Source organism: Equus caballus, chromosome 2 (assembly GCF_041296265.1).
Source record: "Equus caballus isolate H_3958 breed thoroughbred chromosome 2, TB-T2T, whole genome shotgun sequence".
Classification (NCBI taxonomy): Eukaryota; Metazoa; Chordata; class Mammalia; order Perissodactyla; family Equidae; genus Equus; species Equus caballus.
The window spans coordinates 46951078-46977782 of record NC_091685.1 but is presented as its reverse complement, the minus strand read 5'-3'; the positions used below and the strand labels follow the sequence as shown (position 1 = coordinate 46977782).

The 26705-nt window shown below is 57.6% G+C and overlaps 1 protein-coding gene across 11 annotated transcripts in view; it reads left to right on the top strand.

Annotated features, from left to right (window-relative positions):
- Positions 1 to 26705, top strand: part of PRDM16 (PR/SET domain 16) — a 347636-nt gene that overhangs the window by 87381 nt on the left and 233550 nt on the right. The window lies entirely within an intron of this gene.

Below are 26705 nucleotides of genomic sequence, written 5' to 3'. Positions count from 1 at the left end.
TGGAGACCGCAGCCCGAAAGTGGCTTCTACAGGATCCTCTGCACCACCCTGGGGTCTCTGGGAACCAAGGGTAGGGGTCAGCTCTGGGCAGCCTCCAGCTCCCTCGTGGGGACCAGTGGTCCCCAGAGTGTCCAGAGGGAGCTGATGGGGCTGGGGCCCCGACGCTGTGGAGCTCGAGTGCGGTGCTGTGCTGTAAGTCAGCAGGCCTCCGGGAAATGCCAGGGCTGCGGGTCAGGAGGAGGGGCAGCCAAGAGGCCCAAGGGCAAATGGCCACCCAGAGCTGGCCGTGGCCGTCCAGCCTCCAGGCTGAGGTCCCAGACAGGCGCTTCGGCACCTACCTGGCCAGCCTGGTTTCAGAGCCGGAAGTGTGAAAGGGAGGCCAGTGGCACTGGCTGAGCCCCAGCAAGCGGTCAGAGCCCAGGAGGGCGGCGGGATTTGGCAGATGGAGAATCCTGGATGCCCAGCTATGTTTGAATTCCAGATAAACAGCACATAATCTTTCGGTGGGACTACCTACCGCGTACAGCATGCATTTTACTGTATTTGTTGTATTTTATTTATTGTTTATGTACTTCCTCTGGCAGCCCCACCCCCAGGCTCCACGCCCTCCTGTGACCCCACCCGAAATACAGCAGGGTAGGGACGGTCTGATTCTCCTTGACAGCAGATTCAGCTAGATCCCCTCTCTGGTGGGACAAGGTCCTCTGGGCAGAAAAGGGACGGCAGATGACGAGCAAGTGATCAGGGCTCATGGGTTATAGAGAACTTTGGGGTCCTAGGCCTGCTCCCTGGACGGAATGGCATGGCCTGAACAGACTTCCCAAAGGTCCCCGGATTTGACCAGCTGGGATGGGCGCCTGTCGGCAGCTGTTCACGGGAGGCTGTGTGTGGATGGCTCCCGTTGGCGCTGAGCCGAGATGGCCCGAGACACGACACCCTGGTGAGCAGTCTCATGGTCGGTGGTGGTGCGGGACACTCCCAGGGTCACCGTGGGGCCAGCACCCCCTCCTGCCCAGCCCCCTCCTGTGGTGGGCCCATCACTTCACCATCCAGAACTCCTCTTCCCAGCTAAACCTTTAACATAAATTATGACATATATTGTAAAAATTATGAAATTATAAAAATATTGAATGCTCATTGTGGAAAATACGGGAACATGTTTTTTAAATTAAGATCTCACATCCCACAAATCTCACAAATGGTAGAGATACACCATTTGGTGTATTTCTTTCAGTCTTGTGTGTTTGTCTTTTATGTGTATATATATATATAAAATATATGTGTGTATAAAATATATATAATATATATTATTATATGTAAATATATAACATAAGTGATATAATTATATGAGTAATTATATATAATACATATAAATTAAATAATATATAATATATATAATTTAAGTAATTTGTGTCTATATAAATTTGTATACAGACACACACCCACCAACCCACATATGTAAATTATCTCGTATACTTAACGCCTGGTAGGAGGTCGTAATTCCCCCCAGCCTTCAACGTCTGAACTTGCCTGTCTGCGTGGGCAGCAGCCCCGCCAGGTGCCTGTCCCCTGGGAGAGTGACGGCCTCTCATTTGTTGACTCTTGTTCTCCGTCAGCCAACCTGATGACGTCCTGGCAGGCACCGCGATAGCAGCAAAGACGAAAACAAGGAAACAAGTGAAAGGGGGGTCTTGTCCTCCAGGGGGTTACCTTCCAGAAAAGGGAACCAGACCCAGTTGGAATTTTAAAACTTGTCTTCTGTTGAAAATGCACCATGATTATTTAAATGAGAGGCATTTAAATTTTTTAGAAAACATTTTTTTTAACCTACGCCTACACCACTGATGTTTCCGGCTTTTTGCTGAGTCAGTTGAATTTTAAAATTGATATTTTCTTTCAAAGCTGAGAAAGCTGCTCCAGTTCTGAGGCCTGGAGAGAGCTACGCTGTTACAATCCCTTCGGAACAAGTGTGACCAGCTTCTGTGGGGAACAGGAGTCTCACCTTAGGGTTTGTTAAATATTTTTTTTTTAAAGTTCAGAAAGTTGGCCCTGGGCTGCAGGAGCCGGATGCAGGGGGCACCCCGGTGTCTCTGGAGGCGGCCCCCAGGCGTGGCCCGGGCCAGCCGGCCTGAGGGTCCAGACAAGGTTCAGGACCTACTCACACTGATCTGCCCATTGTTTATCTGCAATTTCGGACCGACTGGGGCTCCTGCAGCTTTACCGGCTCAGCCGCTGCCCTGGCCCGGAGCCCTCCCGCGCCGGCCTGCGTGCTGCTCGCCCAGGGCGACCGGCGTTTCCGAGCTCTTGCCGCCCAGGCTCCCGGACAGCACACGAGGCTGAGAGGCCCTCAGGGGTCGGCCCCTGGAAACCCTGGTGAGACCATGGGTCCCGCCCCTGGGTTGTCTGGACGGCTGATAAGGCAGCGAGTGACTGGGCAGGGTGAGTGGCTGGCACTGGACTCCACACCCTGCACCCAGATTCCGGGCCCCCTTGCGCAGCCAATCTCAGGGGTCGGCCTGAGATGCCCCGTCACGTGCCTCTGCCTCCCTCACTGATGAACTTGAAGCATTCATGGAGCGCCTGCTGTGTGCACAGCTGCTCCTTGGCATTGCAGAGGACGTGGAGGGATGAGGACCCTGGAGGAGCATCTCCCCAGCCCCCAGCCTGGGCAAGAGCAGCTTGAGGGAAGGAGACAGAGAACAGCTACGGCCCAGGGAGCAGACGAGTCCACCTTTCCTGTGCCGAGGTGAGGGGAGGCCTCCGAACGTCGCCTGGATCAGGATGTCCCTCTCGCTCAGGATCTTGGAGCCATGCTCTCCCCTTCCGGCAATAACAAGACAGTGATGGTTACCGCTGACCAAAGGCGCCAAGCTGAGAGCTCGGCAGGAATTGCCCAGTTTGGTTCTCCCAGCTGCACTTCCAGATGGGATAGGCTCAGAGAGGTCAAGCGCCTGCCCCAGGCCACACAGCTAGGAAGAGGCCCAGCCGGGTTTGAGTCCCTGTGCTGTGTCTCAGGCAAAACTCCCTGTGGGTCTGTGGCTTTCCTTCTATTTTCTCCTATTCCCGTGATGATGTTGTCCTTCTATTTTCTGAGACCCTAAAAGGGAGAGAAAATGCAGTGAAACTGGTAGCCCCTCTTGACGCGAAGAATCTTCTTCCCCGTCACCGACAGCCTGGAGGGGTGAGGGTGCGGACTTCATGGTACCCAGACGCCCCCCCTACCCTGGCCTCTTCTGTCCCAAGAAAGACAGGGATTCGTGGGGACCCACTGACAGGTGAGGGAGGCCAGCGAGAGCGACGCCTGCCAGGAACGTTCCCTAAGAACAGGATTGTTTTCAAAGTTTCTCAAAAGATGGCAGAGGAGGACTTCAGAGCTCCCTAGAAAACACACAGAGAACCACGCTGGAAAGTGCTCCGGGGAGGTTGGTGGGGAACTTGGCCCTGGAGCAGCCCAGGGCTCTTTGTTTGCTGGTCACAGCCACACCAAGTACAAATCGAGGTGCTTTCCCACATTGCCTCAAAGGGCGGCATTTCCTCTCTCCTCTCTCCTCCGGCTGATTAGCGGGTCGGACGATGGCGTGAGGACATGTTGGGGGTAGGAGAATGGGGGTCATTTTGGAAACCCTCTTTGTGGATGGGTCGGGAACGGGGAGAAAATGAATAGTTATAAGCTCATTTCCATAGAAACTGTCTCATTATCATGCTGGCTGCCCGCTGGACGAGGCAGGGCTTCCTGCCAGCAAACCGGCTCCACAGTGAAGTGTCCCCTGCCTGCCCGGCTGCCAGAGAGGCCGGTCAGGAGCGACGGCTCCCAACCCCAGCCAGCCCGGCACGGAGGGATGGTCAAGATTGCTTTTGTCTTGAAATATCAGACATCTGTGTGGGGGTTTTCCTCGGCATCTAAAAAATACGAGCTAGTTCGTCCAGAGACGAGGGGCGTGCTGGGTGATCCCTGCTCTCATCACGAGCTCGTGTGTCTCCCTCTCACTGCGGGTTTTTACGGATGCCATGTGAGCACATCTCCCAGCCCCCTGAAGACGTTTGACAAAAGAAATTGGAAAAGTTAAGTTTAAAGTCACTGCCTGGGCCGTGCCCTTTGTGTTCCTTGTGACATGGCCCGGTCCCCTCGCTGGGGAAGCACTTTGTCGCCGAGCTTCCCGGGCAGAGCAGATTTATTCTGAGGCTGTTAGAGCAGCTGCCTCCTCCGCACAGGCTCCAGAAAAGCTGCCCGTGGCAGGGAGCCCCCTGTCCGCCCCCCAGACCCCGCGCTCACGTGCGGCCGACTCCTTCCGGTCCCGTGCAGAGGCACGTTGTGCTAGATTCGTCGCCACGAACGCGTGTCGCCAGGTCTGGAGAAGGGGAACAGGTGTCTGACCTGGGAAAGAAGCAGGATTTCTTCTGCAGGAGACGGGCGCCCCCACCGCGGGAGGGGGCGGTGCTTTGAAGAAGCTTCTCCCCGAGGACTGGCCTGTTTGTTATTTTCAATTGTCGTAAATGGATATCAGATGGTATTTGTCATTTAACCATTCGTAAGTGTGCAGTTAAGTGGCATTTCATATATTCGCATGCTCAGTAACCATCACCGCCGTCTATTCCCAACACTTTTTCATCGTCTCCAACAGAAACTCTGTCCCATTAGACGATAAATCCCCGACCCCCTCCTCCAGCCCCTGGCGACCTCTGTTCTGTTCTCTGTCTTTGTGGATTTGCTGGCTCATGTTTTTAAGAGGGAACAGCTTATCCTGGGGAAGCGCAGATTATCTGAGCTCCTCCGAGGCCGCGGGACCAGGCGCCCCTTTAGAGCAGCCTGGCGCTTGCAGGGGTCGTTGTCTCTACGCATTTGTTAATCGCCCGTTTACCCTGGTTTTGTGAGAGGGCTGTTCAGACAGAAATGACCCTGCCCCTGGGAAGAGAAGAATTTGGGATTGACAGCAGTGAGCCGGCAAACAGGAAGACGCACGCCGACTGGAGAGAATGAGCCGCCACGGGAGTGTGGGGCCGACCACGCCTCGGGAAGTAGCCCAACAACACGGCAGGGCTGAGCTGCATCCGCTGTCCTTTAACCTTCAGAGTCACCCTACGAGCTGGGGCTAAGGGGTCCCGTTTTACAGGCTCGGACACCCAGGCAGCAGGAGGTTAAGGGTGAAGGGTCAGTACGGCACGTTCCAGGAGCAGCAGCAGGGCCTCGGGACCTGTAAACACAGCTTCTAGAATGCTTTAGGAGTGGGGGCACATGTGGAAGCCCCCGGCACGTCCTCGGCAGATGTTTTTGAGAAATATTAGCTCTGCTTAGCCCCTGCTGGCCAGTCACTCAGCACAACCGTGTCCAAACTGTGTGTCCAACCCAATGGCCTGGATGAGCCCCTTTGGCGGTCTCGCACACAGTAGTGCTCAATCAAGAGTTATACAGCATAATCTGTCAAATTAACAGATGCATCAGTGTCCTGGGGCCACCACAACGTGCACCACAGCCGGGGCTTAAACAACAGGAGTCCATCCTCTCCCCGTCCGGAGGCCGGAGGTCCGAGGTCCAGGTGCGGGCAGGGCCGGCTCCCTCTGAGCTGAGAGGGAGAGCCAGTTCCAGGCCTCCCGCAGCTCCTGGTGGCCTGCTGGCATCCTCAACTTGTAGATGCCTCACTTGATCTCTGCTTCGTCTTCACAGGGTGTTCCCCCGTGTACGTGTCTGTGTCCAAATTTCCCCCTTTCATAAGGACGCCAGTCATATGCGGTTAGGGCCCACCCTCTGACCTCACCTTAACTTGCCCAATTGCATCTGCAATGACTCTGTTTACAGATGAAGCCACACTCTGAGATGCTGGGGGGTTAGGACTTCAGCATATGTAGTTGGGGGGACACAATTCAACAACAGTGGACGTTGCCTGACTTCATCCCATACGGGACTGTCTCTCCCGGGGGCCTCTGGGGCAGGGCTCCCTCCCAGTGCTTGGCTCCTGCCGCCTGGGGGCCCGTGGGGGCCTGGACGCTCTCCCCGCCCTCTGTGCAGCTGCCTCGCAATCCCCTCTGAAACAACTGTGGGTGCAAATCACTGTGGTTGTGACACTCGCCTGCAGTACCCCAAAACCTGTGCCTTCTGCAGACCCCAGAGGCCTCCGTCCCGTGAATTCTGTGCCCCTCAGACAGCCGGCCAAAAGCTTAAGTATAATGTGTGATAAACACGGGAGACCATTCTGTTTTTGTGGTTTTCTGAGGTTTGAAACGTGATTTAGAATAATTTTAGGTTGTCCTGGGGTTGGCGGACAGTGTGACAGCCAATTTGAGAAGACAGCCTTCTTTAAACAGACGGATTTTGCTTCCTTGTTTCTAATTTTTAGGAACATGACCAATGTCAGCCGGCAAGGTCGGGCCACCAGCTTTGCACAGCAAAAATCAGGTAATGATTGTCTCGCACGCAGCCGTCGGGGCTCGCAGGTTAGGGCGTCAAATCGAAGCCATGGCCGCTGTGCTGAGGGAGAAACGCTTCCTTCTTAAAATTAGAAACCTGCTCCCTGTCTCCCTTCGGCCAACTGGTAATCCCCTAAGCAATCTGCTGATCAGACAGAAAACTTTTCTGCTGTGTAGCCGGCTCGGTGTGTCTGGAAAGGATGGTTTGAAGCGTGAGGAATTGCTCGCTAAGTGCTGGTGGCAGCCGGGGGGCCTGAAAGGGGCATGGGTGAGCGAGGTGACCCACCAGAGAAATGAGGTTGTGGCTGTGTTTCGGTGGCGCTCAGCGCGGGCCTTGCTGTGTTGACAGGATGAGACACCAGCTCGGGAAGCAATTCCAGAGGAGGGCAGTGTTGGGAGGCCCTGGGAAACGGGCCATGGGCTCTACCTGCGGAGCCTGGGGGTGCCTTCGCCCTCCAACGGGCCGCCCAGCTGTTGGGTGGGGTGGGGCACAGACTGACGCCTGGACATCTGCCATCTCGGGAAGCCTAATGGGCCCTGCTCCGAGCCCCTGTCCCCCCACCCCGTGTTTTGGGGCACATGCATGTGTCTGTCCTGAGCTGTGCAGAGGGGGGTCTCTCCAGAAGCCTCGACTGCCCCTGGGTTCAGTCGTCCTTGGTTGTTCAATTGGCCCTTGTATCTGTGACACCAGGAGGAAGAGTTTGTGACTCTGTGCCAGGTGGCCGAGCAGGATGCTCAGATGTGGCTCGAGTCCTGTTGGGTCAATGACAGAAGCTCCAGGGCCCCCACTTTCCTCAGCCCTTCCCAGAGGGACCTCGTCTTATAGGCGGGAGATCTCATTGAGTGAGTGCCCACCTGGGCTCAGAGATACGGGCTCACCTGGGCTTACGGATGAGTCACACCTGGACTCGGGGATGGGACTCAGGGATGGGGCTCACCTGGACTCAGGGATGGGACTCAGGGATGGGGCTCACCTGGACTCGGGGATGGCGGCTCACCTGGACTCAGGGATGGGGCTCACCTGGACTCGGGGATGGGGGTTCATCTGGACTCGGGGATGGGGATCACCTGAACACGGGGATGGGGGCTCACCTGGACTCAGGGTTTGGAGCTCACCTGGACTTGGGGTTGGGGGCTCACCTGGACTTGGGGATGGGGCTCACCTGGACTTGGGGATGGGCTCACCTGGGCTCGGGGATGGGGCTCACCTGGACTCGGGGATGGGGGCTCACCTGGACTCGGGGATGGGCTCACCTGGGCTAGGAATATGGACCTGTCCTCCTTTCCCAGTGGCTGCACCATGTGTGTTGTTGAAAGCTCAGCAAAATGCAAGTTGAGAAGTGCCTTGGAAAGGGGCTTCCGTGGGCCTGCGAGGGGGGCTGGAATGGCGGATGGAGCCCCCTCTTAGCCCCTGGTCCTTCCTGTGTCTGGATCTGAGTGCTACACTGCAACCTCACCTTGCTTTCCGTTTGGCTGAAATTCATTAACTGCCAGGAAATCATGGATTTCCAAACCCAGCTTTTCCACAGCCTCCACTTAGCAGAGAAAATCAAATTGATGCAAGCGAGTAACGAGAAACAGCTCCCGAAGAACTCTGCTGAGAGGCCAGGCTGTGGCTTTCCCGGCGGACGGTGCTCACCCTGCAGGGGACCCAGGGTCCACGCCAGGTGCGGGGGCCGGGCTCTGACCGTGGAGGACACACTCCAGTTTTCTGAGGGGGCCTTCAGATAATTCTAAAAAGGAGAATGAGTTCCCCCAGACCCACAGTGGCCCGGCTCAAATGTGCTGCCAGGTGCCCAGCTGCCTCTGTAAGCCCACTTGGTTTGGGCTCCTGCTAAATGGAGCCTTCTTGGGGACGCGCCCCTAGGGCATTTCATGGGTAGCCTGTGGCCTTGTCCTTAAAAGAGAAGGTGCTCGTGTTGTGGAAGCCCCTGTGCCTGGCCAGGAACTGGTGGCCCTACTCCTGGCTGGGCACTGGCCGGAACCTCCTGTGCCCCGGGGTTGAACCCAGCACTCTCCCCCAACACATTCAGAAGGTTGGGAGAGAAAGGCAGGGCCCAGCGGGAGGTGGGCAGAAGCGAGAGGTACGTCCAGCCGGGTTCTTGGCCTCTCTGAGTGACCTCAGGTCTCGTCTGTGAAGTGGCACAATCACTAGGCCAACTGTTTTGGGTGCTATGTGCCTCGTGTGCTTAGAAACCTCGCCCACGTTAGCTCATTTCATCCTCTTGGCAGCCCTGCAAAGCAGATGCCGTTGTTACCCTGCTGTATAGATGCTGCCACAAAGCCCAGAGACCACAAGGCACTAGCCTGGGTACACACAGCCGCACACAGAAGAAGAAGGTTGAACACCCTCCTCTAAAGCACTGCTCCACCAGCCTCTCTCCTCCTCCCGCTTGGAAGGACTCCTGGGGTTTCGCCTTGAGCAGATGGGACGTAGTGAGAGCTCAGTCAGCGCTGGTCTACACTGCACCGCTACTACCACCAGCAGTGAGCTTGAGAAAATGTTGTTCTGAGGATGTCATCAAGAGGAAAATAATGAGGGGGAGAAAGCTCTCACTGACAGCCCAGGGTGAAGGCCTCTGTCCCCAGGGCCTCCAGCCTGCGTGAGGGACCCCCAGCCACCCTTCATGTGAGAGGAGTCTCTGAAAACCACCCCATCCAGAGCTAGCCCGCCAGTTGGCGATCGGCTGAACTGAAGCCTCCCGGTGCTCCCGGAGTCCAGGCCCGGATGCGGATTCAGGCCGGGTCCTGTGTGGGCGAGCAGGTTTAGGAGCAGTGTGGGGCAGGGGCTGGAGGTAGAAGGACACCAGTCAGGTGACTGTCACCAAAGGGGTGGCATTGATGCTGAGGGGTGGCACGTCGCAAGCCCTGACGGAGGCACGGATGGCGCCACCTCCCACCACCCCTTTGCACCTCTGGGAACCGCCCCTGCCCACCCCCCACCCCGCTCGCTTGCTGGGAAACGAGGCGCCAGCATCACACCAGTGACAAGTGTCTCTTTCCAGTCTCCCAACAACCACGATGACAGGAACAGGTGGAAAGATTGTGGGGACTTGTAAATTAGTCGCTAATGAGGAAAATTAGGAAATTTGCTGAGGCATAAAAAATGAGAAGTCCAGAGAAAGAAGACAAATGGGTCGGGAGTTATTCCCTCCCCTGCGCCCCGGCCCCCGCCCCCACGCTTTCAAACTCCTCGTTTCGACCAGACTGAAATACAGATCTGATGACCGGGTTAATGGGAAGAAATTGGTTTAAAATGTAGCGATGATTAATTGGATTAATGCTCAAAAAAATGGTTAAAATGGTGTCAGGGAGTGAGCAGGGAGTGGGGCCACCTGTCCGGCCCCCTGGCAAGTGCTCTGCAGACGCCACATCACTCGTCCCACAAGGACTCCAGCAGGTGGGCCACGGGGCGCCCTCAGAGAGGGGAAGCCCTGGCTCAGGAAGCTCCATAAGCAGGCTGGTCCTCCAGCCAGCTCGGAGCCCCGGGGTGCTGCCCACACCATACACTCACCCCCTCCCGGCCGCTGACCCCTCGGGTTCAAGCACCTGGAACAGGACCGTTTCAGGGGAGCATGAGCCTGCTGCCCGTGGGTCTAGAGTCGCAGGAGCTGAGCTGTTCTCATAGAATGGAAATTCTTAGGAGGGGTCTGTGACGTCCAGCTGATGGGGGGCCTGCAGCGACCACATGCCCCAGCCCTCGGACACGTCCTCTCCGAGCCTCAGCTGTCCCTCACATTTAATGGGGCCGGCTCGTGTGCTGTGTGGGAATTTTCTGCTCCTCCTTATCAACAAACCCACCGTGTGTGACCTCAAAAGAAAGTGAACATCGTGAAAATCGGGTTTCCACAATCCGCCCGCGGAGACGCCATTCTGAGGGTGCGAGTTAGAAGATACTCTTGTGAAGCTCATTGGGAGCCGAAGGAAACACCTCGTTAATGTCACGGAAGCCGACCCCACGGCAGCTTCCTGGGGTCCTTGGGGTCCGGGAGACGTTCCTGGGGGTCTGGAGCCGAGAGCAGAGACAGCCCTGGATCTGAGTCCCTGCGCCGCCCCTGGCCAGATGACGACCCAGGGCAGGTCCTGGCTTCTCCGTGCCTCAGTTTCCTGATCCATATAGTGGGCGTAGTCATGGGCCTCACTCCTGGGTGTGTCTCAGGGAGCAAGTGGCTTATTGGTATGAACTCCCCGGCTGGCACATCAGGGTTGGTCGCCACCTTGACAGGGAGAGCGAAGGAATGAGGCAGACAACCTGGCAGGGAAACCATGGAGCCCACGGCCCACCACCCGCCCGGCGGCCCCTCTGGCCGGCACCAGGCTCTTGGGGGCAGGACCGGGTGCCTGTTCCCGCCCTGGCGCCTCCGGAGCCGCGCGGCCTCTCCTCCGGCAGCGGGGCCGTGGCCGCGCCCGGGTCAGCAGCCAGCTCGCGCCTTTGTCAGGGTGATTAATAGTGGTGGGGATTGCCGTTAATTCACTGCCTAATGACTGCGGCCGCCGCGCTCCGAGTAATCGGGTGATGTATGTGGGGAGCGCCCACCTCATGGCAGAGGTGAAAATCATTTCGACAAGTCAAATATTGTCACAGGGAACAAATGGCTCTCCCTGTTAATAAAAATTAATGAATTTTTTTTCTTTCTTTCTTTTTTTTTTTCTCGCCACTGGCCTGCTAAATGAAGCTGCAGAGCGGCTGAGCAGGGGGATGAACGTGGCGGAGTCGAGCACTTTATTTGACGGTTAAAACTATAAACGTCTTTATTAGGGCACCAAGCAGCCAGAGGGCTGGTGTGGCCGCGGGGCCGGTGGGAGCCGAAGCTGGAGGCCGCTCTGGGGCGTGGGGGAACTGGGAGCAGGTGCCTCGGCAGTGCAGCAGGAGGGTCTTTGTGGCCCCCCGAGAGCTGAGACACAAGGAGGCCCTTCCCCGTGGGGCACTGGCTGGCCCTGAGTCCCCAGTCCTAGCTACACAGAGATGGGGACATCGTGCCACCAAGGGGCTCAGCCTGTGTGACTCTGCGCCCCTGGTTTGGTGGGGAGCCAGGGCTGGGCAGGGAGCCGGCTGGCTTTGAGGGACAAGGAAGGGGAGCGGAGGACGCTCGCCCACACCTCCAGCAGCAAGACACCACTAGCCCCCAGCTCCAGGTCTGGAGGCAAAGGGACACGGTGACCCTCAGTGCAAAGGCCCCATTCTCATCCTGAGCAGCCAGAGCTCCGGGGAGCGCCACGGAGGCTGCAGAGCAGAAGCTCAGGAGGAGAGCCCTTCCCTCCCAGACCTCTGGCTGACGGTGTCTCTAAGCAGGGCCGTTTCTCCTCCCCTGCCCACCCTGCTCAGGCCCTGGCCCCTCCCGCCTGTGGTCCCCAAGAGAAGGCCGAGCGGGGCCCCAGTACCCCCAGGGAGCCGGGCCTTCTAGCACAAGGGGAAGGCTCTTGGGGTCTGCTTTCTCCCTCTTTAGATTTTTATTTCGGAGAAACATTTGTTTACTTGAGGAGCGACTTGCTCCGGCCTGTGAATGGCAGCCGCAGGCCCGGTCGGTAGGAACTGAAGAGATAAATATGTCTATAAATAGTTTGGTGGCGGTTGTCGGGGGCGTTTGCTCAGTGTTAACCCATTCCTCCTCTGCAGGGCTGCGCAGACAGAGAGGGAGGGCAAAGCAGAGACAGAAATCGCCCCGCACATCCTCTTCGCTCTGCGAGCCCAGCTGAGCGTGTTTCATCCCCGGGGCATTTTGCCCTCGGCGGGCAGCTCCCGGGGCCGGTGCAGAGCCCCCTGCAGTGACCTCGGCCTCGTGACCCCAAACCCACTGCACCCTGGTGACCAGCAGCAAGCAGGCATGGCTGTCCGGGGACAGGAGACCATCCCCACCTTGCCCCATCCCCTTGGCACCTGAGGGGATCTGACTTTGCAGAAACAGTGGGTTTGTGGGTGTTGGGGGTCTTGGCCTGGCCGTGTGCTGAGCCAGCTCCTGCCCTCCGTAGCTTTAGCAAGCAGAGTCCCTTCTGGGTTCCTCCTTCCATTTGGAAGGATCCAGAACTCCACAGTGCCCTAGAGTCTTGCAGCCTCAGCAAATCTGGCTGGGCATGAGAGGAACCTGAGGACCCTCCAGCGAAGGAAGTACCCTCCATCTCCGCAGCCACCAGGTCCTGCCACCAGGACAACCTCCCAAAGCCCAGCTTGAATGAGGGCCTCTCAAAATCCAAAATCCGCAGCTGCCCCCCCAGCCCCAGGGAGCAAAGTCCCGTTCCTTGGGGATCCTCCAGGGCCCTCTACCTCCGTCTAATGGGAGCTTCCATCCAGCAGAATGGGGTCTCCGTTGTTCAAGGAGTGTGTGTGGCCACAGTGGGATACAGAGGGATGCTTGATGAGGTCACAGCCTCCTTGGTGCTGTGGGCCCGGCGGGCCGCTGGTGCAGCCCGCGGCCGGTGTGCAGGCCGCCTGATGATCACGCAGTCACAGTGCCAGGAACAGTGTCCCCACGTGCTGGGTGCACCGTTGCTCTGAACCCCCCAACAGGATGGATGTACCCCTCTTCTGCAGAGTGGGGACTAAGGTCCAGAGAGCATTTGTGGGCAAGCTGGAAGGAGAGCCTGCTCGTGCTTATAGGACCTGAGAACCAGCCAGGATGGTGAGGGAGAGAGCCTGGGGTCTGGATGAGGATGCTGATAACAGGAGCCTAATTTCACTTTGGGGGAACAGCCTAACAGCACACTGTGGACCCCAGCACACCTGTGGTCCACTTCCTGATCCACAATCACCAAAAAGTAGAAGCAACCCAAGTGTCCATTGATGATGAATGGATAAGCAAAATGTGGTCCATCCACACTGTGGAATATTATTCAGCTGTAAAAAGGGAGGGAATTCTGACACTTGCTACAACGTGGATGAACCTTGAGGACATTATGCTCAGTGAAATAAACCAGTCACAAAAGGACAAATGTCCTATGATTCCACTCATCTGAGGTCCCTAGAGGAGTCAAATTCACAGAGACAGAAAGTGGAACAGCGGGTGCCAGGGGCTGGGGCGGGGAAAGGGGAGAGAGTGTTCAATGGGCAGAGTTTTAGTTTGGGGAGATGAAGAAGTTCTGGAGATGGATGGTGGTGATGGTTGTATGACAGTGTGAATGTGCTTAATGCCGCTGAGCTGTACACTCAAAAATGGTTCAGCTGGTAAATTTTATGTTATGTCTATTTTACCACAATTTTTTAAAAAAAGCACCCTGTGGTGTTGCCTGACGTGAGGACACGACTGGTATCTGGAGCCAACCTCCCTTGATATTTGAGGGGTCTTTGGGGCCTGGGGCCCCCGCTGGCAAGTTAACAACACAGGAGGTGAAGGGTCCAGGGACATCCCCTGCTCGGGCCGCCAGCTCACGTGGTGCTTAGCGGGGCCAGGGAGAGTCGCAGTGATTGAGAAGAAAAACAGTGAGATTTGAGCAATCCGCGGGCTCCCTGGCTGCCCCGGGGCTCGGGGAAGTGGTATGTTAACCAAGGAACAAAGGAGAGGAAGAAAAAAGGCCAGATCACATCTCTGAAACAAAGAGGCTTTTACCAGGAACAAGCCTTGATAAAAATTACAGTGGCATCACAGGCCATTCAGCGCCTGCCTGGGGCGATGGAGGCAGCGAGGAAATAGGGATGCGGGGCCTGAAATAGGAACACTGCGTCCCAGGAGCATTGCGGATAAATAATCGTCTTAGAATAATGCGCTGGCTTTAAGTAGGGACCAGGTGGTCTGGGCTGCCGGTCAGAGCCCCCCGCGGCCCTGTGTCAGCTCAGCTGGACGGGGGACCCAGGGGCTGGGGAGGGGTATCCATGGGCAGTGGGCTCCCAGAGCCCCATCTTGGCAGGCAGTCCTTTGGCAGCGGGGCCTGGCTGGGGGTGGGAGCTGAGGAGGGCAGAGGGACCCCAGGGGGATGTGGTGGTGGCCTGTAAAGTGCGCCCGGGGCCCACGGCCTGCCTCACCTGAGTGGAGGGGGCAGGAGGGCGGAGCAGCTCCTCGGTTCCCTGCTGGATTCACGGGTTCACGGTTCTCAGAGCCTCAGGCTGGCCCCTGGAGAGGTGAATACGTGCTTGAGTGGGCTGTGCTGTGGCAGCAGCGGCCAGCCAGCGACTTGGATGTCCCAGGCTCCCCTCCCAGCAAAGGGGCTCACGGGGACCCTTTATCCTCTCCATGTATCAGTCTCCTCGTCTGTGACGTGGGTGGAGCCATCACCTGCTTCACAGCGTTTACGGGCAGATAAGAACAGAGGGCAGGCAGGGAGCTCTTAGTGGGGGGCCCTGGGAGGGGTGACAGTGACCCCTGGGCCACATTCCGTGGCCAGTTCGGGCCCTCCAGCCTGGCTCTTTGCATTTGCTCCCTGGGGCTACTGTAACACAGTACCATAAATTGGGGGGCTTCAAACAACAGGCATCTGTCCTCTCGCAGTCCAAGTCACGGTGGCCAGGGCGTGCTCCCTCAGAGCCTCTTGGGAAGGTCCTTCCTGCCCCTTCCAGCACCAGGCGGCCCCAGCCTCCTCGGGTACAGACACAACCTTCAGGTCTCTTTCCCCCGTGTCTCCCTGCGTCTCTGTCTCCCTCCCCTAGGGACACAGTCGTATCACAGTAGGGCCCACCCTAACGCCCTCATCTTAACGTGATCACATCTGCGGAGACCCCATCTCCAAATCGGTCGCGTTCACAGGCGCCAGGCACTAGGACATCAATGTATCTTTTAGGGGGACACAATGTGACCCGTCACAGTCTTGGGAGCTGCACCTGCCGTGCTGGGTGACAGGAGGCAGTGGGGGCCAGTGGAGCGCTTCACCAAGTCAGGAGGCCTGGATCTGCCACTGCCAGCTCCACGTCTGAGACAAAAGAAGCACTTGCATGTGACAGTGGCCAGGTCAGGTGGTTGCCATCTCTGGGATCAGGCAGAGGAGGGAGGAGGCCCGGCCTCTCTGTCTGGAGGTTTCCACCCCTCAGCCCCTCGCAGGAGTGCCTGGGACCGGCAGGGCATGAGACCCGAGGCCAGCGCCGGCCTGCGTCTTCCCAGGCTCTCCCAGGCCTAATGACAATCCAGCTCCATCAGCCCTGCAGCTGGGGCTGGTCGCCCCTAGTCCCTGTGGGCAAGGTCCCAGGCGTGGGTTTGGGAATATAAACGGCAATTGATTATTATTAATATTTAGCATGTTGTAGGAACGTCTTTTCTCGGAGCTATTAATCTGCCGTGTTAATAACAGCCGAGCTCTGTTCCCGGCTCAGAAGCTCAGCGGCTGCTCGGCGAGGGGAATGCCAATGAGCGCGGTGCCGCAGCGGCTGGGGCCTGGGCAGCTGGTCAGGAGGGCAACCCCGGGTGGCAGCGGCTCCCTGCAGGATGTTCCTGGAGTCATGACTGCTGTGATCTTGCCTTAAAGTCCAGGTCCCGGGCTGGGGGGAGCTTGCTACGTTTGAACAATAGCAAGACCGAACCCCCTCAGTTCCTGGGTCCCTTTCTGCCAAATGGTTTCCAGAAGTGGGTCTGTAGGATGCACGTCTGCAGAACCAAGGACCCCTCCGTGGAAGGGGGGCGCCTGTCCTCACCTGGTTGCACTCAACAGAAACGTAGCTGCACAGAAATCCTCGGTTAGAAATGAAAAACCGTATCTCACCATTTTATCCTAGCCAGACTGAGTGTGCTTCTCTCTCCGTCTCTCCTCTCCCTCCCCCAGGCAGCGGGCGAGATGGTCCTCATGACTGTCATTGCCCGTGTGGACTCATAAGCTCTGGGGAGGGGGACTTCTGGGGTCTCTTAGGGGCCCATTACACAGCATCCTCCCTTCCCAGTTTGAGAAGTAGAAGAAGAGTGAGAAGATGGGAACCAAAGCTCCTCCTTGTTTCCCCAAAAGACTCAGTGAGAGGGCCGGGCGAGCCTGTGGCTGAGCCCCAGAATCACAGACATGGCCACCCCACCCTTAGAATGCTGGAGCAGGCAGGCCACCCCACGTGGTGGAGGAAGGGTGTTCCCGATGGAGCAGCAGAGAAACCTCACCCCCTGCTAAGTGGTGGGGGCTATGCTGAGCAAACCCCGGTACCCTCTCAAATTAACCAGTCAGTAAGGAGAGTAGCCAAGGTGTCCTGTTAATGGGACTTGTCCTCAGGGAAGGAAAGTCAAGAGCGAGGAGTAAGGGTTCCTGCCTCCCACCTTTCCTGATAAGAATTGTTCTCTCATCTATCTGCCCATCCATTCGTCCATCCACCCATCCACCCATCTGTTCATCCCATCCACCCATCCATTCCACACATTCATCCATCCGTCCATCCATGAATTCACCCATACACCCATCCACCCATCCATTCCACACTCTCATCCATCCATCCATGAATTCATCCATCCATCCATCCATCCATCTACCCACCCATATTTCCATCCATTCACCTACCCACCCATTCATTCAGCCGTCTATTCATCCACTCACTCATCCATCTATATTTCCATGTAGCCATACACTCATCTGCTCATCCATCCATCAGTTTGTCCATCCATTTCCTGTGTTATCTTTTGCTGGACATAGGGAAGGCCAGCAGAAATGCCAGGACACTTTTTCAGGTGCTGTCTCACTACAGTGAGAATATTGGGGTCGCGTAGCACAGCTCTGAGAGTTTTAGAATCAAGACCATCTGAAGGGCTCCCAGCTGGGCCCTGACCAGCTGTGTGGTCCTGAGCAAGTCATTTGTCCTGGAACTCCCTTGCCCTGATGTACCAAACGGGTGAAGTCACAAATGTGCCTCCCTTACGGGGCTGTGGTGAGAACTAGACCCAACGGCAGTGCTGGCCGTGTGCTCCACAGGCCTAGTTAGCGCCCAGCAGCCCACGAGGCTCCACAGGGCGAGCTGACTTAGTGCTAATGGTTTCGACCAGCCACCCACAGGCCAGCAGCCCCGAGAAGTCAGTGTTGACCAGGCCTACCTGCAGTCACTCGATTGCTTTCAAAGTCACACTTGGAGGTTCCAGAATTGAATGGCCATGTGGCCAACTGGGGACCTGCCTCCCCAGAGTTTCAGAGCTGTGACTGAAGCCTTGTCTGTTCTCTCCTTCACCTCCCCTCTGCCACCACATTCCCCACAAGTTGAACAGAAGAGGAACTTCTGAAGACCACTTTTGAGAGGCCTCGTGAAAAGTCACGCTGCCCGAGCCACAGAACCTTGAATTGGCCTTGGGGGAGCGGCTGCTCCATGTTCCTCCTGCCTTTCCTGGGAGGCCGTGGTCTGGGGTCATTGCTTTTGGTTGATAAGATGGGGACGTCAGGCCTGGGCCCACACCAATCCTGGAGAGGGGGACACGTCCAGAAGGCCCACGGCCCACCGTGTCTGGCAGCCTCTGTGTAGGAGGCTTCAGTGGAAAATATTTGAGAGGCCTGGCCACGCCTGGTTTTACTGGAGACACGACGGAGTGCTGCTGCATGCTGTGGGGTCCCTGTTCTGCTGGGATGCTGGGGAAGGAGGAACACCTGGAGATGCTGTCACGGCTGTGGTCCCCTTTCACCCAAAACACCTCTGTTAACAAAAACGAGCAGCTTGGGGGGTCTGAGCGATGCCTTTGGAGGCTCCTCTGCCCACGGGGCACCGACCTTCGGAAGTCCTTGGCCACCTTCCTGCCATCACTTACGCGCTGATGGCTGTCCGTGTTTCTGCCCGGCCTGGCCAGGCGTGGTGGTACAGTGAACCGGGGCGGGAACCAGCTCTGCCGGATGCAGCTTTATTATGGAAGCATCTTCCTTTAGCGCTTCTGACGGGAAATAACCTGGGGAGCCGTTTCCCTTCTCTCGGAGACCTGACAGGGTTATCGGAAGCGCAGGACTGTCGTTTTTCTCCTGCTAAGTGGAAAAGTGCGGACTTACTGGAAATGGGCCAGGGCTGCAGGGATGGGTGCTGGCCTAGATTTCTAGGGGGACCTTTTGGTCGTTTAAGGAGACTTGGCTTCGTTTGCGTTCAACCCTGTGTCCCCAGGACATGCTCTTGTCATTTCGGCACTTCTGACCCCGGCTGCCCCACCCCCACAGCTCGCTGGAGCCTCGGCCGTGGTTCTCACGCTCTAGGGGTCTTGTGGGAGCGCAGAGCGCCTCGCCCGCCCGCCGCTGTCTCAGGTTGAGCAGGTCTAGAACTGTCCGGGGACCCCACGCTGAGAACCCCTGAGCTGGAAGGGCAGATGTCCCCAAAATATCCAATGAGGCTGGGTCTGCCCCGCTTCCAAACCCTCGGCAGCAGGGCCTGCTCGCTCAGCACGCTCCTCACCAGGAGCCCCCAGGTGCAGACACGCGGCCCTGCTCTGCTTCTGTGTCCATCAGTGGGCGTGTGGAAGTGTGGACGGCCCGTCCCTCCTGCCCAGGGTGACACTCTTGGGGCCTGGGCAGCTCATCTGCAGCCCCCAGGCACAGGCTCTGGCTCTGAGTACGGGGCTCCTCAGGCACCTTGGCCTGACCCAGCTGCATAGCACACCGTGTGGTCTCGTCTCCAGCGGCATCTCAGGTCGGCCGTTGTCTGCTGCTTCCTGGGCTTCTCCAGACCAGGGACCGCACCTCAGGTCAGTTCCCAGTTCAGTTCAACACTTCCAGTCTTATTGTTTGACTCGAGGTGTGTCTGCTCAGCCTCCAGCCCCCACATGTCCTGTGTGTAGCACAGTCGGGCCTGGGGTTACGGCTTTGCCATACAGGCTGGTGAGTCTCCCACAAGAAACCACCAGCCCTCGGAGAGGTGTAGGTGTGAATTCTCTGGGTTCAGAGGTCACGGGGTGCACAATGGCCAAGGGAGAGCTCCTGGCCAAGGGCCTACCTCTGGGCCTCATGAGCCCCAGGAAGTGTTCAAGAGTGGCCCTGACTGGGGAGGGTGTCCATAACAGTTGTCAGCCCCAGATGTTTTCTTGGAGAGAGGTTGGGGTGGCCGGGAGCTTTGGACGCCCACCAAGCTCAGGCCTGGCCGTGACACCACCCACCTCGGGCGTCACCGTCACTGCCCAGGGAGGGTGTGTTGGTTCCAGTTTACATGGAGAAGACGTCAGCTCCAGGGCCCACCTGCTTCTAGTGTCCCCAGATGATGAGTGGAGGGGCTGGCCTAGGCCAGGCTGCCAGGGGTCCTCCTCTGAGCACGAACACAGAAGGGGGCTCTGTCGGCTGTGAGGGCTGAGCAAACGATGAGGCCTTTCGGGACTCAGTTCTGGGAGGTGACTGGGACCGTGTCCCTTCGTGGGCTCCTCGAGGCCCATAAGCCAGCTGCAGAGTGCAGGGTGGTCCTTAGATGGCTGCCAGGGAGCCAGCAGCCACTCAGGGCGGGCCTGTGGTCAGCCTGGTGTCCTCACTGGACAGGGCATGCCCCCCCAGGCCTGCAGGGAGTGGGTGAAGGCTGTGGGCAGCGAGCTGACCTCAGGCCTGGGCGGACTTGGCTGCGCCTCCGCATCAGAGCTCCATCAGCAAACCGAGTCCCGGGTCCGGTACAGCCACCACTGCGGATAGAGCAGCAGGTCCCCCAGGTGCCCTTGCTGAGCAGCCCGGCTCACGGGGAGCCACGGGGTCCCTCTTCTCCTCTCTCCCCTCTGATCTCTCCTCCCCTATGCGGGGACAGTAGTGCCCCCCGAGGGTCAGCATCGAATCAGGTGAGAACAATTGCTTTTGACCCACAGACCCCAAGACGGTCGCCAGTCAGGCTCTCCTTGTTGCGCGGGGGGGGGGGGGGGGGGGGGGGGGGGGGCACCCGGGACCACAGGTCAAGCTGGCTCGCGCCCTCGGGCTGGGGCACCCTCGGGCTGGGGCACCCTCGGGCCAGCCCGTCGTCATGTTAGACCCTCCTCAGGGCATCTCCCCTCTTCTGAAGTGTGGCACGTCCGCTTCTGTTTCTAAACCTTAATGATGAGGGTGAAATACAATTTAACCAGAAAAGAAAACCAGACAGTGAAGCATTTTCAGTTTTACCCCAATGGGTGGCCCGTTCATTTTGTTTCTGAATCAAGGGGTGTTTCTCCCTCAGGGGAGGAAAGGTGGCCTCTAATAGTGAGCGTGCGTGTGTGCGTGTGTGCGCGTGAGCGTGAGCCTGGGGGAAGGAGCCTCTATGCTGGTGTTTGTGGAGTGAAACCCAGCCAACATCTGGCCTAGTCAGAACTCACCTGTTGGGCCCATTTTTTTTTTATGCTTTTTTGGTGAGGAAGATTGGCCCTGAACTAACATCTGTTGCCAATCTTCCTCTTTTTTTCCTTCTCCCCAAAGCTCCAGTGCATGTTGTGTACCCTAGCTCTAAGTCATTCTGGTTCTTCTATGTGGGATGCTGCCTCAGCATGGCTTGATGAGCAGAGTGTAGGTCCTGTAGGTCCATGCCCGGGATCTGAACCGGTGAACCCTGGGCCAACAAAGCGGAGTGCGTGAACTTAACCACTCAGGCACGGGGCCACCCCGGGGCCCAGTTTTGAAACTGACCAGATGGCTTCCTCCGAGAAGCACGTTCTCTCCCGTTCCTGGCATTCTTGACTCCGTGGCTGAGGGGTGACGTGTGGCACTGCTCTGCCAGACAGGGCAGCTCCCCCTGGGACGAGGGCAGCCTGGCGGGGCCGGGAGTTGGGGTCTGGCACCAGGGCCCCAAAACAGGGCTGGGACGGGTGGTTGGGTACACAGAGCATGGCGGCTCCAGGTATGGGTGCCAGCCTGCTCTGTCGCTCACTGCGGGACTGTGGGCAAGCTGCCTCACCCCGCCGTGCCTCTGTTTCACCATCTGTAAAATGGGCAGCTCTCCAGCGAGGAGGTGGCAGCCCAGGTGGGGGTGGGCATCCACCCTCCTCCCAGTGCTCATGGGGCCCAGAGGATGGCAGCCCAGGGCTAGTCTCAGGGCAGCGACATGGGGGCAGACAGGCACATGTCACTGGTCCCTGTTACATTTCCAACAGGCCCCAGCGAGGCCCTGCCCATGCTCTTCGTCTGCACCCTGGGTGTTGGCCTCTCTCAGGACTGTAGCTGGCCCCTCCTCTCCACCCTGGGCCCTCCTGAGGTTCTGCATGGTGACCTCCATCAGCATTTGAGGCTCCAAGGAGCCCAGCCAGGAGCCTCTCAGGAAAGCTCCAGGTTTGGAGTGGAGCAAGCGACCACCTTTAGCCCCCACTCCCTGCCAGGGTCTGTCACCCCTCAGCCACCTCCCTGAAGGTGGATCAGCGCTCACAACCTGAACTGAAATAGCAGCATCACACGAGTTTTTAGGAAGTGACATTTTCATTCCATTGTAGCATCTTATTCTAACACGCCCAGTCTTCAGAGAGGCGTGTGATGTTACATGCATCTTAACCCCTGCAAACAGGCTGACATGCATCCGTTGGGTCACAGGCTTCCAGCACATCTGTTCATGAGAGTCTAGCAGACTGATAGACTGATAAAGAAGTTAACTGATGACAATGGGACCCAAAGTATTTGCTGCAAATTACCCCCTGGAGCTTTCTACCTCTCCTCCCTAACGCTTTTGGCCTTTGTTTCCTAAAACCTGAAATTTCAAGGAGCTACTGTGTGTAGCAGGTGGTTCCCTGGGGTTTCTCAGGTTTATCGTGAACGTGGGTTGTCACCCTCAGAGACAGGTGAGACTAATTCAATGCATTCTTACGTAAACTATCAGAGCTGAGGAGCTGCGAGTTTCCGCCTACACAGGTGGAGTCAAGAACTGTGGCTTTTCAAAGTAGGTGCTTTTCCAATCGAAATTTTAACTGAAATAATTGTAGATACACACACAGTTGCAAGAAATAACAGAGATTCCCGTGCACTTTGCTCATTTCCCCAGGGCTGACAGTATGCAGGATATTGATAAGCACACAGTCTATGGTGTTGATACCATGTGATACAATGTATCTCCTTCAGGGGCAGGTTTGACTTGTGCTGTGTGCGAGTTTAGCTCTATGAGCTCAGGCAGGTCTGGGCATCCACCACCGCAGTCAGGATGCAGAGCCTCCCCCACACTGTCCCCAGATGCCTCACCTGGTCCTCTTGTAGCCACCCGCCTCCTGTTCCCCATCCCACAACTCATCATCTGCTGAGGAGCATCTTCACCCGGCCCCAGTGGCACCCCAAGTACGAAGTTGGCTCCTCTATTCAGGAATTCTCCCTCATCCTCCTCTCCAGCCCTGACTGATTCCAGGAGCAAGATCATAAAGGTGGCTGGGAGCAGCTGGCACCTGGTGCCTGCTTTGGTGTGGCTGAGCCCTTCTCCCCTCAGCGCCTGGCAGGGTGGACGTGCAGAGGCCTGGCCGGCGGCTCTTTGGGCCACGGCACAAAGGATGGAGGCTTGAGGACCCAGGGGGCCTGTGTCCAGTGGCCACCCTCTCCCCATGAGCACATGCCCTTGGGCAGGCCGTGCACTAGGTGCCCAGAGGCTCGAGCCAGGGGCAGAATCCTCATGTAGTGGAGTCGAGGTGTCCTGGGAGGGCAGCGAGCCTGAGGAGAAGCTTCCTTGGTGTTGGGGGAGAGCTGGTCCCCGAGAGGGCATGTGGGCAGGGCCGAGTTCTCCATGGTCCCTCCACTGTCCCCTAGGAAGATGTCGCAGGCCAGAATTGGGATGCCCCTGAGGGATCGTCTCTGCCCGTCATGGGGGTCAGCCCCCGGCAGCCGAGCGCCATCCCACTGCCTCGTGCTTACAGGAAGAAGAGCAAGGCGGCCCCTGGGGTTGGCTTCTGGTGCCCGTCAGAGGGACTCTCTTTCTCCCTTCTTCTCGGGGTCACCAGGAGGAGGGCAGCGACGTCCTCCCACCCAAAGGGCCACATGGAGGCAGGAGGTTGGCTGAGGTTGCTTGGACGTGTTTTCAGGGTTCCTGACCATCCCTCCCCTCACACGCTCTCCTTCACACTCACACACTCACATTCACACACATGTTCACACTAACACACAGCTGCTCACCCCCGGAGGCCCTGGTCTCCCTCCAGCTCCGGCTCCGGCTCCCGGGCCGCCGTCCACGTGGTGCAGTTTTCCTGCGGTGGCCGCAGGGCCAGCAGGTTTAGTGGCTTCTCCTTAAAGTCCCGCCACACAATAAAGGAGGAACCGGAGCAAACCGCATATTGACTCAGAGAAATTCCCTCACGCTCCCCCGGCCGCGGATCAAGGCTTGAATCTGCCAAATTCAGCCCGGTGACGAGCAGCCGGGAGCTGGAGCTTCGGGGAAGGCCCGTGGTCTTTGCACCGCTAGTCATTGCCCTCCCGGGACGCCGCTTATGAGGCCACGGCCGGCAGCCAGCCAGCCCCACGGGGGCCGCGCGGGAGGGACCCTCTGCGCCGGCTGGTTGAGCACAACAGCCCTAATTTGGGGCCCCTTCTCTCTCCAGACCCTGAAATCCTGGCTGTGGGTTTGAGGTTTCCACGGGGCTCTCTGGGGAGACGGTGGGGGCGGCTTCTGTTTGGGGATTATTTGCTATGATCTGGGTGAGAGAGGGCAGGAGGCTCCCGCTCTGAGGCCGGAAGATACCCAGCCCTAAACTAAGGGTTCGGAGTGGAACAGGGGCAGGGTAACGGCGGAGGACACAGTGGCTCCCCTCCCTCACTGTCCCCAGCCTGGGGAGCAGCTGTGTTTCTTGACTTCGGTGTGTGAGAAACCTCCAAGTGGGGTTTCAGTTCACCAAGAACACCCTGACCCCGCTGGGACCCGGCGCCTGCGGCAGGTGTTCCCTGGCCTGATCTCGGCGGCCGGGGCTCGGGCTGGCTCGGCTCACGGGCATCCAGGCCCTCTTTCCCCTCCTCCTGTCACCCCCGCGCCCCTCCCCACCACTCTCCTCCCTGCTTTTGTCATTTTGGTAGGTCTCTCCAAAGAATTTTTAGGAATGATGGACTCAGTCACAAACTCCGAGCCTGAATCTACCGCAAAACCCAAGCAAGGGACCTCAGGTCTCCTGACGAGTAAACAACACACCGCAGCAGAGCCTGTCTCTGGGGTTGTAAGCTCATCTTGGTGCTGCATTCCGGCCTTCGAGAGCGCGCCGGCTGGAAGTGCTCCGGCGGGCAGGGGCCTGGGCGGCAGGGTCGGGGAGACGCACCCACTCCCTGGAAATGCACGGCCAGTGTGGGGCGGGGGGCTCGGGCCCGGGCCGGCCGTCTCAGGGGGCATCCTGGCTGCAGCCCGGGGCCGAGGAAGGGTGACCTTCCCAGCCAGCCTCTCCGGTTGCTCGGGGCCCTGGGAGCTGGGCAGTTTGTGCTCGGCCCGCCCCGCAGGCCCTGGCCGCCTGCAGCAGCTTTCTGTTTCTCCAGGGCCTCGGGGGCTGCTCACGGCACCTCATTTTCTCCAAATGTTTTCTGCACACTAATTAGGCCTTGTCTCATCCACCTTTGAAAGAAGCGCTCTCTGTCCGCCAGCAGTGGGGGCAGCGGGTTGGAGACTCACTTGGGTTTTGCTGGTGGCTTCGGGCAATCACTTAACCCCTGTGACCGCCGGGGGTGGGAGGCCGGGCTGATGCACAGCCTTCCTTTAATCAGCAGGAAACACCACCTTTTTCTCCTAAGCTGTTTGCTCGGCCAGTAAATTAAACATGCTTTGAAAGCGTTGATTTTCCTCCAGTAGGTGAGGAGTTTTGGGAAGTAGAATTCAAACAGAAAAAAGAACCTGAAAAAGAGACCGGCGATGAATGTGCGGGGCTGGGGGCACTTGCCCGCTTTCTGCGCAGCAGAGCTCACGCACACAGCAGCTCTGGCTCCTCCTCGTCCTGCAAGGCATCGCATCGCGCCTGGAGGAGTTCAGGAGGCGCGTTGGGGGGCCCTGCGGCTTCCAACCTGATTCTGTTTGCGAGCTCTGCGCAGTTACCAGCTCCAGATCATAAGGTGGCACGTTAATTACCCCCCCTTCTAATTTACCTTTATGCCGCGCGCGCAGTCCCCGCGAAGGTTTGTGGGGGTGTTCTTTCAAACCTAAACAACTTCAGATCTCGAGGGCGGAGGGAACAACAGCCACAGCTCTGTTGTTGCATCTCTGAAAGGATCCCACGAGTCAATTAAAAAGGAACCGTTGGCCACTTAAAACATAGTAATTACTTCTGTGAATGCTGCTAAATTAAATAAGTGTTATCCCCATGATTTTTTTTTTTCAAGACTTTGGTTTCTTTTGAAAGAAAACATTTTGTTGCTTCTCAAGCGGATCTGTTTGCAACCAGCATGAGGAACCTGAAGTCATTTTTCTCGTACTTAAAACTTCCCGTCTCCCTGGAGACGTCCATCTCCCCAGCCGACGTCAGGGAGCAGGGAGGGGGCCTCGAGACAAGCGCCCAAGTGACCACAGCTTTCGGGTCACTTTCGCAGGTTTTCAAGCCTGCGCAGAAGGAGGGGACATGAGCAGAAATGTCTAGATCAGGGGTCCGCAGGCTCCAAGCAGCAGAGTAAGCCCAGCTCCCACCCCTCCTGCTCCCCCCATCCGCCCTTCTGCGCCTCTCTGACTTTTTCTTTATTGAGGTGAAGATCACATAACGTAAAAATTAGCCATTTTAAAGTGTATAATTCAGTGGCGTTTAGCACATTCACCATGTTGTGTAACCAACACCTCCGTCTAGTTTCAGAACATTTTCATCCCCCAGGAGCCCGGTGCCCATCAGTCGGTCGGTCAGTCCCCACCCTCTCCGCCCCCAGCCACTGCCCACGTGAATTCCGCCACTGCAGATTTGCCCATTTTGGACGCTCTATAAATGGAGCCATACGGACGTGGCCTTTCGTGTCTGCTCCCCTCACTCAGCGCCGGGTTTTTCAGGCTCCTCCACGTTGTAGCGTGAGTCAGTGCTTCAGTCCTTTTGGAGGCTGAGTCGTTCTGCTGTGTGGAGCCACGATTGGTCTATCTGCTCATCTGCTCTCTCCCCCTTTGGGGGATTGTGGCTGACGCTGCCGTGAGCAGTCACCTGTCTGAGCCCCTGTTTTTAGTTCTTTCCGGTCAACACGTAGGAGTGGACTTGCTTTCCTGTTTGTCCTCCTTCTTGCTCTTCCTGTCCCTTCTCCAGGGACAGGAAGTTTTACCATCTCCTCGGGGCCTCAGGCCACCCTCTGCTGCATGTCCAGGTGGGGCTATCTTGGCACCAACTATCTCTTAGGACAGATCCCAAAGAGAGGCCCACACGAGACACACAGCTGGGGTCGCTCTTGTTCAGTCCCGTGACCTGCAGCCCCTTGAGTCCCGTGTTCATGACCTCAGCAGGCTGGTGTCCTACCTGCGATGACGTCATCGGGGACTTCAGGAAGCCTCCCCAGCGCCCGCCGGGCCCCCCGAGCCAGCCAGAGGGCCCAGGTGTGGGGGCACATTTCACAGCAGCCCAGATTCTGAGTCCTCCCAAGAATGGGATGTGTCTCCATTCCCGAGGCTACCGACACGAACTGGAGCGGTT